Source organism: Trachypithecus francoisi, unplaced genomic scaffold (genome assembly GCF_009764315.1).
Source record: "Trachypithecus francoisi isolate TF-2019V2 unplaced genomic scaffold, Tfra_2.0 Lachesis_group10, whole genome shotgun sequence".
NCBI lineage: Eukaryota > Metazoa > Chordata > Mammalia > Primates > Cercopithecidae > Trachypithecus > Trachypithecus francoisi.
In genome coordinates this window covers 67,441,984-67,457,134 of record NW_022681455.1, presented here as the reverse complement: position 1 = coordinate 67,457,134, position 15,151 = coordinate 67,441,984, and the positions used below count along the sequence as shown (strand labels likewise).

At 40.3% G+C, this 15,151-nt stretch overlaps 2 protein-coding genes across 11 annotated transcripts in view; one reads left to right on the top strand and one right to left on the bottom strand.

Moving 5' to 3' along the window:
- FAM135A (family with sequence similarity 135 member A) overlaps positions 1-6,354 on the bottom strand; it is a 144,442-nt gene extending 138,088 nt beyond the window's left edge. For 5 of the 8 annotated variants that reach the window (XM_033217566.1, XM_033217569.1, XM_033217568.1 and 2 more), the window contains exons 1-2: positions 5,965-6,263; positions 4,298-4,383 (exon numbers count right to left, since the gene is read on the bottom strand). The gene's annotated coding sequence lies outside the window, so the exon portion shown is untranslated. Of the gene's footprint in view, positions 1-4,297; positions 4,384-5,964 lie in introns of all 8 variants that reach the window. The other 3 variants (XM_033217565.1, XM_033217570.1, XM_033217567.1) reach the window with 1 other exon arrangement.
- Positions 6,350-15,151, top strand: part of COL9A1 (collagen type IX alpha 1 chain) — a 178,569-nt gene continuing 169,767 nt past the window's right edge. The window contains exons 1-2 of one of the 3 annotated variants that reach the window (XM_033217578.1): positions 6,350-6,481; positions 6,606-6,661. The gene's annotated coding sequence lies outside the window, so the exon portion shown is untranslated. Of the gene's footprint in view, positions 6,742-15,151 lie in introns of all 3 variants that reach the window. The other 2 variants (XM_033217577.1, XM_033217576.1) reach the window with 2 other exon arrangements.

Below are 15,151 nucleotides of genomic sequence, written 5' to 3'. Positions count from 1 at the left end.
CTAAACAGAAATATGATGGGAACACAGAGATGTTCTAAATCTAGAAGGAGGTTAATGCAGTACATTTAATACTAGGTAGTCTAATTTTGCATTGATGTTCTTGGGCCTTCTCTAAAGGAATAAGCAGGAAGCCCAAAACAGAAATACTTTTTGTTTTTTTTGAAATGAAGTCTCGCTCTGTCACCCAGGCTGGATTGCAGTGGCACAATCTCGGCTCACTGCAACCTCTGCCTCCAGGGTTCAAGTGATTCTCTTGCCTCAGCCTCCCGAGCAGCTGGGACTACAGGCGTGCTCCACCAAGCCCAGCTAATTTTTGTATTTTTAGTAGAGACGGGGTTTCATCATATTGGTCAGGCTGGTCTTGAACTCCTGACCTTGTGATCTGCCTGCCTTGGCCTCCCAAAGTGCTGGGATTACAGGCATGAGCCACCATACCTGGCCAAAACAGGAATACTCTTAGAAATCTTGAGAATGCTATTCTCTTGTGAATAACAAAATATTATTGTAACAGTCATGTTCTGTAGCAGACTCAGGGGAGTAGGAAAATGAGTTTCTTGGCAGAAGGTACACTTAGCCGCCATCTTTCCTAAATCCCAGTCATCTATAGCACAGAACTCCAATCAACATAAGCACTGGCCCTTACGATCTTTGAGCTAATCTTGACCAAGTCAGACCATACAGCAGTAAACTGCAAACAATCAGCCAGTGACATGTGGATTAGTCTTGCATCCCTAAACATGCTACATGGTATAAATTCTGGCCACCTGAATTGGTTAGGTCTGCATTGGTTTGGTTCAGTCTGAATATCTGAGTTATAGTCATATTTCTTGATTTACATTCAATTTCCTTCTTGATTGGCTGAGGCCCTGACCTCTTGCCCATCTTTGTAAGCTCCCTCTTGCAGGGACTAAACATGCTCAGTCACTGGAGTACATCCCTGCTCTAAAATGACCAAGCCAGGCTGGGCACGGTGGCTCATGCCTGTAATCCCAGCACTTTGGAAGGCTGAGGCGGGTGGATCACCTGCGGTCAGGAGTTCAAGACCAGCCTGGCCAACATAGCGAAACCCTGTCTCTACTAAAAATAAGGAAATTAGCTGGGTGTGGTGGCACGCGCCTGTAATCCCAGCTAGTCAGGAAGCTGAGGCAGGAGAATCACTCAAACCCTTGAGGCAGAGGCTGCAGTGAGCTGAGATCATACCACTGCACTCTAGCCTGGGTAACAAAGCAGACTCCGTCTCAATAATTAATAAATAAATAAATAAATAAATAAATAAAATTAAATGACCAAGCCAGCTGTCACCTGCCTCACTCTGTAGATCATCATCACTCATGACCTCCTTTTGCCCCACAATCATTCACATACACAACTTTCGTCACAAACATTATCTCATTTTAAAAAGTGATTCACAGCACAGGTAAGCTTATCAGAATCATTACACTAAAGGGCACAGGTAAGGAAAATCCCTTGTCTAGAAACTTTTGCAGCCACTCCTCACTCATCAAAATAAACTCATAAGGGCCAGACATATACCATTTTGCATGAATTACAGAAATACTTAAGAAAAAAATAGAACACTAACTTTTTCTCTTTGGTGGAGAGGGTGAGAAAGGACATCTTTCAAAGGAAAGAAAATGAGGATAGCTTTTTAGAACGTAAGACAAACAATGTTTTAAAAAGTTGTATGTTTCTCTGTTGATACCAAATAGAGTAAACCTGAGGCTGTTCTAAAAATCTGGGATTCTCAATTCCAAAAGATAAAAGAGATGGTAAAGGGTATATAGGCTTCCACAGTCTTACATTTTTTATTGCCAATAAGGCCTGACCTTGCTGCTTAGACATTTATAGATAGCAGTATTTCCAATGTAAGCCCATGACTTGCTGGCAATCTGAAGACATCAAAGAGCAAGTGTCATAGTTAACACTGCTCTAAAACCAATCATGAATGAAACAGCTGCATCCTATAGGCAACCTCAAGGGCATTTCAATAAAGGAATACTTATTCTAGTTCAGGTTAAATTAAGACCTGTAGCAAAAGAACATTTCATAACACTTAACAGAAATGTCCCAGATTACAGCCAGGCGTAGTAGTTCATGCCTGTCATCCCAGCACTTTGGGTGGCTGAGGTGGGCGAATCACTTGAGGCCAGGGGTTTGAGACCAGCATGGCCAACATGGCGAAACCCCATCTCTACTAAAAGTACAAAAATTAGCCAGGTATGGTGCCCTGGGCATGTAATCCCAGCTACTTGGGAGGTTGAGGCACATGAATTGCTTGAACCCGGGAGGCAGAGGCTGCAGTAAGCTGAGATCCTGCCACTGCACTCCAGCCTGGGCAATACAGTGGGACTCTGTCCCCAAAAAAAACCCCAAAAAACAAAAACAAAAAAAACACTCCCAGGCTATTATCAATATATTCACAACACAATTTAGAAATATGTTCTATATTCTGGATGATCTCATAGAGACCTAATGCCATAAAAGGAAATGTGCTACATTTTTCTCAGAATGGTTTCTTGGTTGAGAGATAGTTCATCAAATTTTTTTCATCAAAATAAGAACTACCTGAAGGGTTAGTTACTCAAGTAGGCGATGTCTCTTAATGGTATAATATGCCTGATACTTTTACATTCTCTTAAGAAAAAAGAAGCTAATATTTATTTTAAATTTAGCATATCATCAATAACCAAGTATGTACCTGTTAACAACTGCCAATCTTTAAAAATAAAATGTGAACCTACTGTGGAGTTGTTTCACTTTATTCCTTCTGAAAAACCTAGACCTGCCTAATCACTTATGCTTTGTAACTTTTCTGAAAAACCACTGAGTCCATTAAGAATGCTTTCTTCGACATCACCATTCTGCTTCTTATTCCTCTTTCTTTTAATTAAGACAGGGTCTCGCTCTGTTGCCCAGGCCAGTCTTGAACTCCTGGCCTCAAGAGATCCTCCTGCCTCAACCTCCCAAAGTGCTAGAATTAGAGGCATGAGCCACACCCCACCTTATTCCCAATCATCTCTAAACCTTCTTCCTGACAAACAACTCATGAAAAAAACACTTCAAATACATATGCCCTCATCTCCATCCATTTATTTAAAAGCACACATGTACATATAAAAAAACTCAATGTTAAGCAGTTTTTCCTCAATACCTAAAATCAAAGCAAAGGAAATCCTTGGCTTTTCTATCCCCTAAACAGCCCCCACAACAAGATTTTAATGTAAACACAATAAAGATTTTAGTTAATGTAAACAAAATAAAAATATAAAACAAAATTAAGGATGTAACTAAAGATATAGGTGTAACTCTTATATTTCCTTCCAGTGTCAACTCGTGGCAAACAAAAGAAATATCTGTTTTACATACTTAATGCTGCAGTGTCTGTTTCACTGTGTATGAACATTAGTTAATGTTCATACATTAGTTAATGTACTAATTAGAAAACTCTAGTACATTAGAACTGCTGCTTGTCAAGGAAGCTTGCACTTCCTTCAAAGCCAGGTCATTTTATTTAGTACATCTATCTAGTACATTAGAAAAGTCTAATAGAATGCTAGTCCACAGTTCACTAGCATTCTACTAGACTTTTCACAGAAGTCTGAAATTTAAAAAAGAAATCTGTTCGATTTGGGATTTAAGCAGTCAATTACACCCTTACTACATAGTCTAAAATTAAAGAGATAAAAACTAAGTATTTATATAGCAAATTTTTATCTGTGGTGGCCCTAAGCATGTTTAAATGATTAGGGCTTGCTTTGCTGTTGAGAGATTACTGGGAGGCCACCTTTATTATCCATACTTTACAGTTGGACACATTGAGATACACAGGTTAAGCGGGTTCTACAAACTAATGGCCACGAGTCATCGTAAGAGCTCATATCTTCTGACTAGAAATTCTAGTCTTCTGCCTGCTGTCCACCACAAATCCTTATTTGATTTCTAAGAGCACAGGAACCTACTCACTAAAAATACCAGCAAGAATTTGTAGGCATTTACTTTTTTAAAATGAATGTTTACCTAAAAATAAAAAGACCTGGCTTTGAAGGAAGTGCAAGCTTCCTTGAGAAGCCGCAGTTATCTTTACTTGCATTTGAAAAGTCATTTTTAAAAAATCTTAAAAGCTGATGAGTGCATCATCTCTTACTATACACAACAATTGCTAGTTCTTCTCAAAGAAGTTGGTTTGATGACACCAGAGCCTCCTAGTTTTACTTTAAATCACTTTGAATAAGGAACTACATTTTTTTTGCCTTGGTATTTCCCTTCTTAAAACAGAAACAGAAAACTTAATTCCTACCTGACACAGACAACGTAAGGAAGAATTTGTTTGTGGACTGCTTTGAGATTCCAGAACGAAATACATAATCCAGTTGATCTTCAAACCTACAATAAAGACAAACTTCACTGAACATAATTACTTCAGTAGATGCCTTCAAAATAAGACACTATACCATTATTTATGTAAAGAGAAGTTTCATTTAAGCAAAATCTTGATCACAATGCAATGGAAGAAAAAAACTACAAAACCGTTTAGAAAGTTCTTTTGCTCAATTAAACAATTTAATACTTCTCACGTATGTCTCCCATAAGCACACTAATTCTAAAGGTAGCAGAAATTGTATGCATTTATTAGAGAACAGAGACTCTCAGGAAAATTATGCAGTCAATTGCAATAGCAAATGTATAAAACAAATTAATAATACATTTTATAAAAGAAATTCTGTTAAATTTCATCTAAGATTAGTTCTTGGACAGCTACACCTAATGGAGGACAAGACAATTTCCAAATTTTAAGTGTATGTTTGCAGGTCAACCTTTAACAAGTCTTAACCCGTTATAGTTTCATGAAGTCTGTACTCAAGTTGCTTTTCCACGCATGTCAGGTAAACATAATTTTTAAAAATTAAAGCTTTAATCAAAAGTGTAACCGATTTATTGTTACTCTTTCGATGATACTTCCACCAACCGGTAAAGAAAGAAGAAATGTTATTAAACTGGAAGATGAACTAGAAACACTGGGTGGATACCTAGCTTAGGCAGAAAGCTGCAAGAACTAGAAGGGTATGACACAAAGAAGTCTTCAGAGATTTAATAAGAAGTAAAACATGGAATGAAGTTAAGAGGCTTGACTTATACAAATGAGGGGGAGGGTGGAAGAGTTTTGGAGGGGAAAAAATTAAGATTACAGACTCACTGGGTCCACGATGGAAACCGGGAGGATAGTGGCCATTAGGCAGAAAGCGATGAAGCAGGGTACCAAACGAAAGCGAAGGGAGTGAGGGTTTCCGAAGGTAAGATGGGGCATGGAATGAACTCCAGTGCAAAGCCATGCTAAAGCAAAACACAATCGGCAACTAACAAAAAGGGAACCAGGAGGAAGTACCCAAAGGAGGTGGATGAGAGGAAAATAAAACCAAGGAAGAAATTATGGAGGTAACAAGAGTGAGAAACCTGGTCGGTCAGGGTAAGGAGCTCCGGACAGGGGAGTCAGCCTAGGGATGGAAGCACAGAGATACGCGGCTTCCCAAGGAGGGACCACCCGGGCAAAAAGGCACGTGGGAGGCGCGGGATGAAAAAGCAGAACCACGAAAGCGGGTAAAGGAGGGACAGAGCGACGAAGATGGAGTAAGGGTGAAGGGCAGGCGAAGGCAGGGACACGCCAGGCGCGAGGTTCAGGAAGAACGGGTCGAGGGACGAGCGCAGGGGCAGGGGCGGCCGCGGGCACCGGGAGAGCAGCGCGCCGCGGCCCCTCGCCTCCCTCAGAGCGCTCCGCACCGCCGTCCCCGCCGACCTTCAGCGGGGCCGGGGCCAGGCTCCGACCGCCAGCAGTCGGGTGAGGGGCCGCGGCGGGCGAGCGGCAGACGAGGAGGCCGCTTCCTTCCTGGCCCCTGGGAAAGAGGGACGGAGGGAGGGGTCGTGGGTGTCGGGAGTCGGGGGAGCCAGAGGAGACAGTAAGGGGGTTACCTCTCGCCAGGGTCGGCCTCTTCCCCCACCTGTCGGACGGAGGAGCTAGTTGTCCAGCTGGAAGAAGACGGCCCTACCCGGGTCAGCACCATCCCGCCCCGGGCCCCCTCACATCGCCATCACAGCAACCGCAAACACCGCAACCGCGGAGCCGGTTCGTCACCGCGGCTAGGCTACCGGCCCAGCGCGGCCAGCGAGCATGCGCAGTCGCCCCAGTCCCAAGGGAGTCCGGGCCAGCCGGCTATACCTGCGATCAACAGGTCCCCGGCCGCACGGCCCCGCCCCCGGCCTCTCTCACCTCCTCCTCCCGCCTCTTCCCTCCCCTCTCTGAGGCTAGGCCCCGCCCCTTCAAGCTCCGTGCCCCGCCCTTCAGGAGCTTCAGTTGCCCCTCCAGCTCCAGCCCCTACTGAGATTTCGAGAGATTTGTCCGCCCTACCAGGCTCCCGTTCCCAAGTTCCCGCGAGAACGGGAGGGTTGCGTCAATAAAAAGCGCGCGTCCAAGAGAAGGGGCTCGCCTGTGGGTTTAAGGGATGGAACCTGGAGGTGGAGGAGGAGTAGGGAGTAAGAAGAGGGCAAAAAGAGGGAGTTCGAGAACTTTAGCCGTTTTTCTCACAATGTTGTTTCTCCTTTTCTCTCTTTAGCTCCTCCGTGCAGTCTCGGGTAGAGAGCCCGGTTCCTGCGCTAGTCGATTTGTGCGGTAGGAAAGGAGGCTACAGGGGATCTGCGCTGGGGCGGGACAGCTGCCTTTCGGGACCCAGTCCTTGCATCTTGGGAGATGTGGGTGCTGATCTGGTTATTTCTCGGTTTATGACGCCAAAAAGGGCGGGAGGGGGCTGATGAAGTGAAGCCTTTCGCTGTTACATTCCGTTAACAGAAACCCACGAAGGATCATTGATTTATTTCACTCTTCCCTGTTTCTGAACCTTATCTGGCAAAAACTTTTGTGGTGCATAAAGTTCAGTACGTTGCTAAAGCTGAGTTAATGAAAGGAAAATTTCGGCTGCGACTCGTGTGTTAAAAATGAATCTAGGATGGATAGTGGTGTTGGTTGCTCAATAATGAATGGACGTAATGCTCCTGAACTGTGCACTTAAAATGGTTAAAATGGTAAATTTTCTGTTATGTATATTTTACCACAATAAGAATTAGAAGGGAAGAGCTTTGTGCATTCATTTGAAAGTAATGGTGATGTCTTGTAACCTAGGCCATTTGGGGGACAGGTTTTGAATATATAATTTAACCATTGTTTTTCATCTTTGTACCAGTTTTTTTTTTTTTTTTTTTTTTCTTTTGTGAGTCAGAGTGTTGCTCTGTCGCCCAGGCTGGTGTTCAGTAGTGTGATCTCGGCTCACTGCAACCTCCACCTCCGGAGTTCAAGCAGTTCTGTCTCAGCCTCCCGTGTAGCTGGGACTACAGGCACATACCACCACGCCCGACTACTTTTTGTATTGTTAGTACAGACGGGGTCTCACCATATTGGTCAGGCTGGTTTCGAACTCCTGACCTTAGGTGATCCACCCGTGGCTGCCTTCCAAAGTGCTGGGATTACAGGCCTAAGCCACTATGCCCGGCTTGTATCAGTTTTTACATGATTGGGTGTCCCGTTATCCTGTGAACCAATCTATTTGCATTTGTATGAATGGCCTGCTTTCCTGAATTCTAATTTGTCCCTTCTTTTATAGCCCTGTACCATTTTACTGTCCTTGCTAAACAGGCTTTTGTTGCTTGTTTTGTGACTTGAACTTTAGCCTCAAAATTGGAAAGGCTTTTTCTGTTTTGTTAGTTCCAGCCATGTCTTAGGAGAATATAGTAAACAACCAATTATTTGCATTTCCACGTCCTTGCACTCCATGTGGCCCACACAGTGTGCCAAGATTCTTTCCCTGTTCCGAGTTCTTTTTATTCAAATCACATTGTTAACTCATCTGCTATGTGCCAGGCAGTGTGCTAATCTTGGAAGATACCAACATGAATGAAAAATAACTTGGGTAGAGTTTTTGCGTTATTACCCTATGATGTAATGTGTATAGTGCAGAGATAAAGGCACAGGGAGCTATTGGAGCTCACAAGAAGCATTAATCCAACTTTGGGAAGAGGTCATGAGTCAGGAAAAACTTCCAGGAGAAATTGATTCCAGAGAGTTGAAGTGGGATGTCTTGTGGCAGTTGGGAGGAGTAAAGGGAAAAGGATTGCTTGAACAAAAGCTGTACAGTAAGAAACTGGTCTTTGTGCTGAACTAAAACTAAGACTTCTATGCCACTGTTTGCGGATGTGAGGCTGGAGAAGTTGACAAGGATCATGGTGCGCCTTCGGAAAAAAGTCAAATCAGTTCAACCATTATATATATATTTTTATTGTTTATTAGATATTTGCCAAATACTGTGCTAGTTACTGAGGGATATAATGAAGGTTAACGGTTAGTCTAAAATCTCAGAGTTTGCAGTCTAGTAGGGGTAGACAGGCAGGCAAAAACAAAAACAAAAAAAAGTTATCCTACATAGTTAAAATTCGGGTAGGTACAGGGTTGTCTGGGAACCCAGAAAGGGAGCACTTAACTAACCTAGAGATTTAGCAAGACTTCCTGGTAATTATCTATTGATAGAAGAATATAAAATAATCTCTTAAAGAAAAAAGAAAATTCGGCCGGGCGCGGTGGCTCAAGCCTGTAATCCCAGCACTTTGGGAGGCCGAGACGGGCAGATCACGAGGTCAGGAGATCGAGACCATCCTGGCTAACATGGTGAAACCCTGTCTCTACTAAAAATACAAAAAACTAGCCGGGCGACGTGGCGGGCGCCTGTAGTCCCAGCTACTCGGGAGGCTGAGGCAGGAGAATGGCGTAAACCTGGGAGGCGGAGCTTGCAGTGAGCTGAGATCCGGCCACTGCACTCCAGCCTGGGTGACAGAGCAAAACTCCATCTCAAAAAAAAAAAAAAAAAAAAAAGAAAAAAGAAAATTCACCTGGGAGTGCAGTGGCTCACCCCTGTAATCCCGGCACTTTGGGAAGCCGAGGCAGGCAGATCACTTGAGGTCAGATGTTCGAGACCAGCCTGGGTTTAGCAGAGAAACCCCATCTCTACTAAAAATAAAAAAATTACCGGGCGTGGTGGCAGGCACCTGTATTCCCAGCTACTCCAGAGGCTGAGGCATGGGAATCGCTGGAACCTGGGAGGCAGAGGTTGCAGTGAGCCGAGATGGCGCCACTGCATTCCAGCCTGGGCGACAGAGTGAGACTCCGTCTCAAAAAAAAAAAAAAAAAACAGCAACAACAACAAAAACCATAAGAAATAAGAAAATTTAAGCCATCTACTGAGGTACAGACTACTAGAGGATTTAGCGCACTGATCTAATTGTCAGATTACCTGGTTCTAATTCTAGAGTCTTCATTATACTGTGTTATCTTGAGAATCTCTTACTTTCTCTAGGTCTGTTTTCTCTCACATATAAGAAGATAATCACATTATATAGAATTTGAATTCATTTAGAAATTTGTGTAGAAATTTCCTGATTCTAAATTTACTTCCCGTATTTATCATCCCAGGTTTCTTGTCACCCATTATGCTGCTAATAAACAGTTTTGTGTCACATTTAATGTACATTAACATTTTATGTTATATGTGTCCTTTTCAATCTATGTTGTGCTCAAGGAATATAAGATTTGGAATCCTTTCTATCTTGTAATTGGTTTACATAATTAAACTTTGGCATGGAATGTTTCTGAATGTTTGCTAAACCCTTCTAACTGTGGAGTATTCTCTTAATCTAAAGATCAGGTTATCTCTCCCTTTCTCGGTTGGACAACATTGATTCAGCTAAAGATTGAGACAGTAGAAGAAATGAATATTGTAAATTTGAAAATAGCCTTATGAAGTCCGGGCGCGGTGGCTCATGCCTGTAATCCCAGCACTTTGGGAGGCCAAGGCAGGAGATCACGAGGTCAGGAGTTTGAGACTAGCCTGACCAACATAGTGAAACCCTGTCTCTACCAAAAATACAAAAATTAGCCAGGCGTGGTGGTGGGTGTCTGTAATCCCAGCTACTCGGGAGGCTGAGGCAGGAGAATCACTTGAATCCTGGAGGCAGAGGTTTCAGTGAGCCAAGATTACACCATTGCACTCCAGGCTGGGCGGCAGAGCAAGACTCCATCTCAAAAAAAAAAAAAAAAGAAAGAAAATAGCCTCATGAAGGATGTCTCATATTTGTCAAATGCTAAACATTAATTTACTAGGAAAAAAAATTTGTATTTTTCTTTACTGGGCTTTATGATTTTTAAAATATTCCTGTTGTAAGTATGGTCATTATTTGAAAATTAAAAATGATACATAGTCAAAATTATTCCACAACTTTTTTTAACAATGTGATTATTTTTGGCATTTCATACAGGGAATTCTGAATTCTTTTTTGTAAGAATTAGAGTACTCTAATAAATAAAGTGTGGTAAGTAATAATAAAGTATTAAACCTCCTTCTGGGGCATTCACTCTTGTCTCCAGGCAGAGTATAGATTTTATCATTTACAGATACTTGGGTGAATGCCCACAGTACTCAAAGATAAGTTTTTTAGGAGGTTATATTACTTTAACAAGAAATATAAAACAGCAGAACAAAGTTTCATTATAGGACTTCCTTTATGGGTTAGTAACAGCTACAAACCAGAAGGGCAAATGTATTACTTCATAACAATGTTGTAATATATTTCATGATGTTTTGTTTGTTTTTGTTTTAAGACAGAGTCTCGTTCTATGTAATACATATACTCCATATCAGACTATAATAATACAGAAAAAAAAACCTGATGCTTCCTGGTCTATTAAAGTTCAAAGTAATTTTTGTTATATTTTGTTAAAAAGGGACAAATAGTGACTTCTTGGTTGCAACTCAGGTTACCTAGGTTTCCCAAAGCCAGCATGTCTGCTTGGATCATTGGAGTCAGTCTGTCAGACAGAAAACATTCCTCCTACCACCATCCCACCGAATCATTCCTGTGAAGTATAATTAACTAGTATCAAGTGACGGCAGTGAAATGATTTCTGAATTATTCTATTCTTTGTATGCCTGAAGCTTACTGTGGTTTTTTTTTTTTTAACATAATATTTATACTAATTATCATTTGCTCTCTGACAGCAAACACATTAGGGCAACTATCTCAGTCTTCCTATGACTCATGCATTTACATCTTGAGACTTGATCTTTAAAACAATTCCAGCCCCATATCTTCTGCTTCATATCAGACTGTATCACTTTTCCTGTTATCCTGCTGTACCTTCTTATTCAACATATCCCAAACTCATCCTGCCTTCCTTCATGCACAGATCTAGCTCTGCCAAGCTTCTGGTTTCTGTCAATACCCCTTTCCCTCCCATTTACTAAGCTTAGAACCTCACTGCCATATATATTTTTTATCTTTTGTTCTATTTTCACTTCTTTATCTTTTAAAATCGTTTTCAAATAGACATATGCATATTATATATTATAGATACATATTATATATTATATACATAGTGTATATATAATATATATATATATTTTTTGAGACAGGATCTCACTCTTATCACCCAAGCTAGAGTGCAGTGGCATGATCTCGGCTCACTGCAACCTCTGCCTCCCAGGCTCAAGTGATCTTCCCATCTCAGCCTCCCAAGTAGCTGTGACTACAGGCTTTCACCACCATGCCTGACTAATTTTTGTATTTTTAGTAGAGATGGTTTTGCAATGTTGCCCAGGCTGGTCCTGAACTCCTGAGCTCAGATGATCCACCTGCGTTAGCCTCCTAAAGTGCTGGGATTACAGGTGTGAGACACTGCGCCCAGCCTATACACACACACACACACACACACACACACACGTATTTTAATTTCAACTTTTAGATATAGAAGGTATATGTGCAGATTTGTTACAGGGATATATTGCACCCAGGTAGTGAGCATCGTACCCAACAAGTAGTTTTTCAACCCATACTCCACTGCCTCCCTTCCTCTAGTAGTCCACAGTGTATACTGTTCCCATGTTTATGTCTAACACAGCTATATTTGATGCTTCCCTTTTTTTTAGTTTCCTGTCCATTCCATTTCCATGTCTTGTCTGACCTTTCTTTCAAAATATTTTCTCTCTTTCACAATGCTTCTGTAGTCCAAGGAAAAGTCAAACTTGAACAAAAAGAGGAACGTCTCCTCTGGTGAGACTGGAGAAAAGGATTTAAGGTACAATGTGAATGGAACTTAATGTGATTTATAGATTTTTAAATCTACATTTTACAGCAAAAACAAAAAAAAGGTGAGTAAAACTTTAAGCATTGCATAAACCACTATAATATCTTTTAGTTTTCTGATACTAGTAATAGTAGATAACATATTGAACCTTTATCATCTGCTGAGTGCTAGTCCTAATACTTAACATATATTATTTCTGCTCCTTATAACAAAATTTCAACAAAGTAGGCATTATGCATTTCTCTTTGTAGTTTTATGTATGTTTACTTCATGTATTTTGACACCCTTTTATTAAGTGCATATTTGTTTAGGATAGTTAGGTCCTCTCAATGAATTTATGTGAATAATTCATCATTATGAAATGGCCTTCATTTTCCCTAGTGAAATTGTTTACTCTGAAATCTGCTTAGTATTATATTAATACAGTCATTTCAACTTCATTTTGAATCATGTTACTATGATATATAATTTACTATCTTTTTACTTTTAACCTACTTTTTTCTTTATATTTAAAGTGGATTTCTTGGAAGTCTCAATCTCTGGCTTGTAATTGATATGTTTATATCATTTGTATTTAATGTATTTATGAATATGTTTTGGTTTAAATGTATCATCTTGTTGCTTGTTTTCTATTTGTACTATCTGTTCTTTGTCCCTCTTTTATTCTTTTTTTAAACTTATTTTGCATTAATTTTTTTTTGTTGTTGTTTTTTTTTTTGAGACGGAGTCTCGCTGTGTCTCCCAGGCTGAACTGCGGTGGCCTGATCTCAGCTCACTGCAAGCTCCGCCCCATGGGTTTACGCCATTCTCCTGCCACAGCCTCCCGGGTAGCTGGTACTACAGGCGCCCACCACCTCGCCTGGCTAGTTTTTTGTATTTTTAGTAGAGACGGGGTTTTACCGTGTTAGCCAGGATGGTCTCGATCTCCTGACCTTGTGATCCGCCCGTCTCGGCCTCCCAAAGTGCTGGGATTACAGGCTTCAGCCACCGCGCCCGGCCTGCATTAATATTTTTTAATAATTCAATTTTATCTCCTTTGTTGGCTTATTAGCAATTGCTCTTTCTATGGTATTTCGGAGGTTATTTTAAGATTTATCATATATAGTTTTTGCTTATCATGATCCAATGTCAAGTGTATTACATACTTTACGTGTATTTTAAAAACCCTACAACACTATACTTCCCATTTTCCATTCCCATGATTTGTGCTGTTGTCATACGTTTTATTTTTACATGTGTTATAAACCTCACAATGCATTGTTTTTGCTTGAAATGATCAATTATTTTTAAAAGACATTTAAATATATCAGACATTCTTTTGTATTTTCCCACATAGTTATCATTTCCAGTGCTCTTTATGTTTTAGTGTTGACTTAGACTTTCATCTGGTATTGTTTTGTTCTTGACCTTTAACACTTCTTAGAATGTAGGTGTGCTAGTGATGTAAACTTTCTGCTTCTGTATGTCTTAAAATGTCATTACTGTACCTTTATTTTTGAAAGATACCTTCATAGGGCGCAGAATTCTAGAGTTACTTTTTTTTCCTCAATATTTTAAAGATGATGCTCCACTGTGTTCTTGCTTGCATTGTTTCCAACAAGAAATCTGCTGTTATCTTTATTTTCATTCCTACTTGTGTAATGTGGCTTTTTTTCTCCCTTCTGTCTGCTTTTAAAATCTTTTCTTCATTTAAAAAAGCATTTTGACCATAAAGTGCCCTGGTATAATTTTCTTCACTTTTTTTATGCTTCAGGTTTGTTGGTTCATGGATCTGTGGGTTTAGACTTTTCACCAAATTTTGGAATATTTTTGGCCATTATATTTTCAAATATTTTTCATTTCCTTTGGGAACTATAATTGTGTATATATTAGACAGCTTATAGTAGTCCTGTAACTTACTCAAGCTCTGTTCCTTTTTCTTTAGTGTTTTGTTTTCTTTGTGTTTCATTTTGGATAGTTTCTATTGCTATGTCTTCAAGTTCACTTTTCTTCTACGTGCCTACTCTGCTATTAATCATATTCAATGTATTTTCCATTTCAGACATTGTAGATTTGCCCTCCAGAACAGGAGGTAGCAAAATATGACCCATGGACAATTATCCCTTGGCCCTTTTTTTGTATAGTCCATGAGCTAGGAATGATTTTACATTTTAAAAAGTTTTCATAAGAAAGAATACCTTAAGTGGCCTGCAAAGCCTGAGATATTTACTTTCTGACTCTTTAAAAATAACATTTGCTCACCTTAACTCTAGAATTTTATATCTTTTTTGTATTACCCATATTTCTATTTTACATGTTCAATGTTTCCTCTAGTTTCTTGAATATATAATATAATTATGACTGTTAATGTCCTTATATATGAATCCTTATCTTGTCAGCTTTATCATTTCTGGGTCAATGTCAATGGGTTGGGAAACCCTTATGATCGATTATATTTTCCCCTTTCTTTGAATTCCAAATAATTTCTGATTCAGTGGCCGACATAAATTTTGCCTTGCTGTTTTTTGACATTTTTGTATTCCTATAAATATTTTTAAACTTGTCATGGGGTGCAGTTAAGTCACTTGGAAATGATTTGAATCTTTCAGATCTTGCTTTTATGCTTTGGTACATGGGACAAGAGCAGCATTTAGTCCAGGGTAGATTTTTCCCTAATGTGAGGCACAACTCTGTGAGTTTTCCATGATGTCTTGTGAATTATGACATTTTCCACTCCCTTTGGTAGGAAGAGGCATTATATCCAACCCTGTATGAACACCTGGAATTGTTTGCAATAATTCTTTTCAAGTGTTTCCCCCTGCTTCAGATAGAATTTTTACATAAATGCACTTTTCAGTACCCAGCTGAAGATTCACGGGAGATCTGCAGATCTTTGGAATTCTCTATGTAGCTGTTACCACTCCTCTACTCCACCCTGCAAACATTACCTACCATGGCCTCCTCTGACTTCGAGCTTTTTCTCAACTCAAGGGGATTACC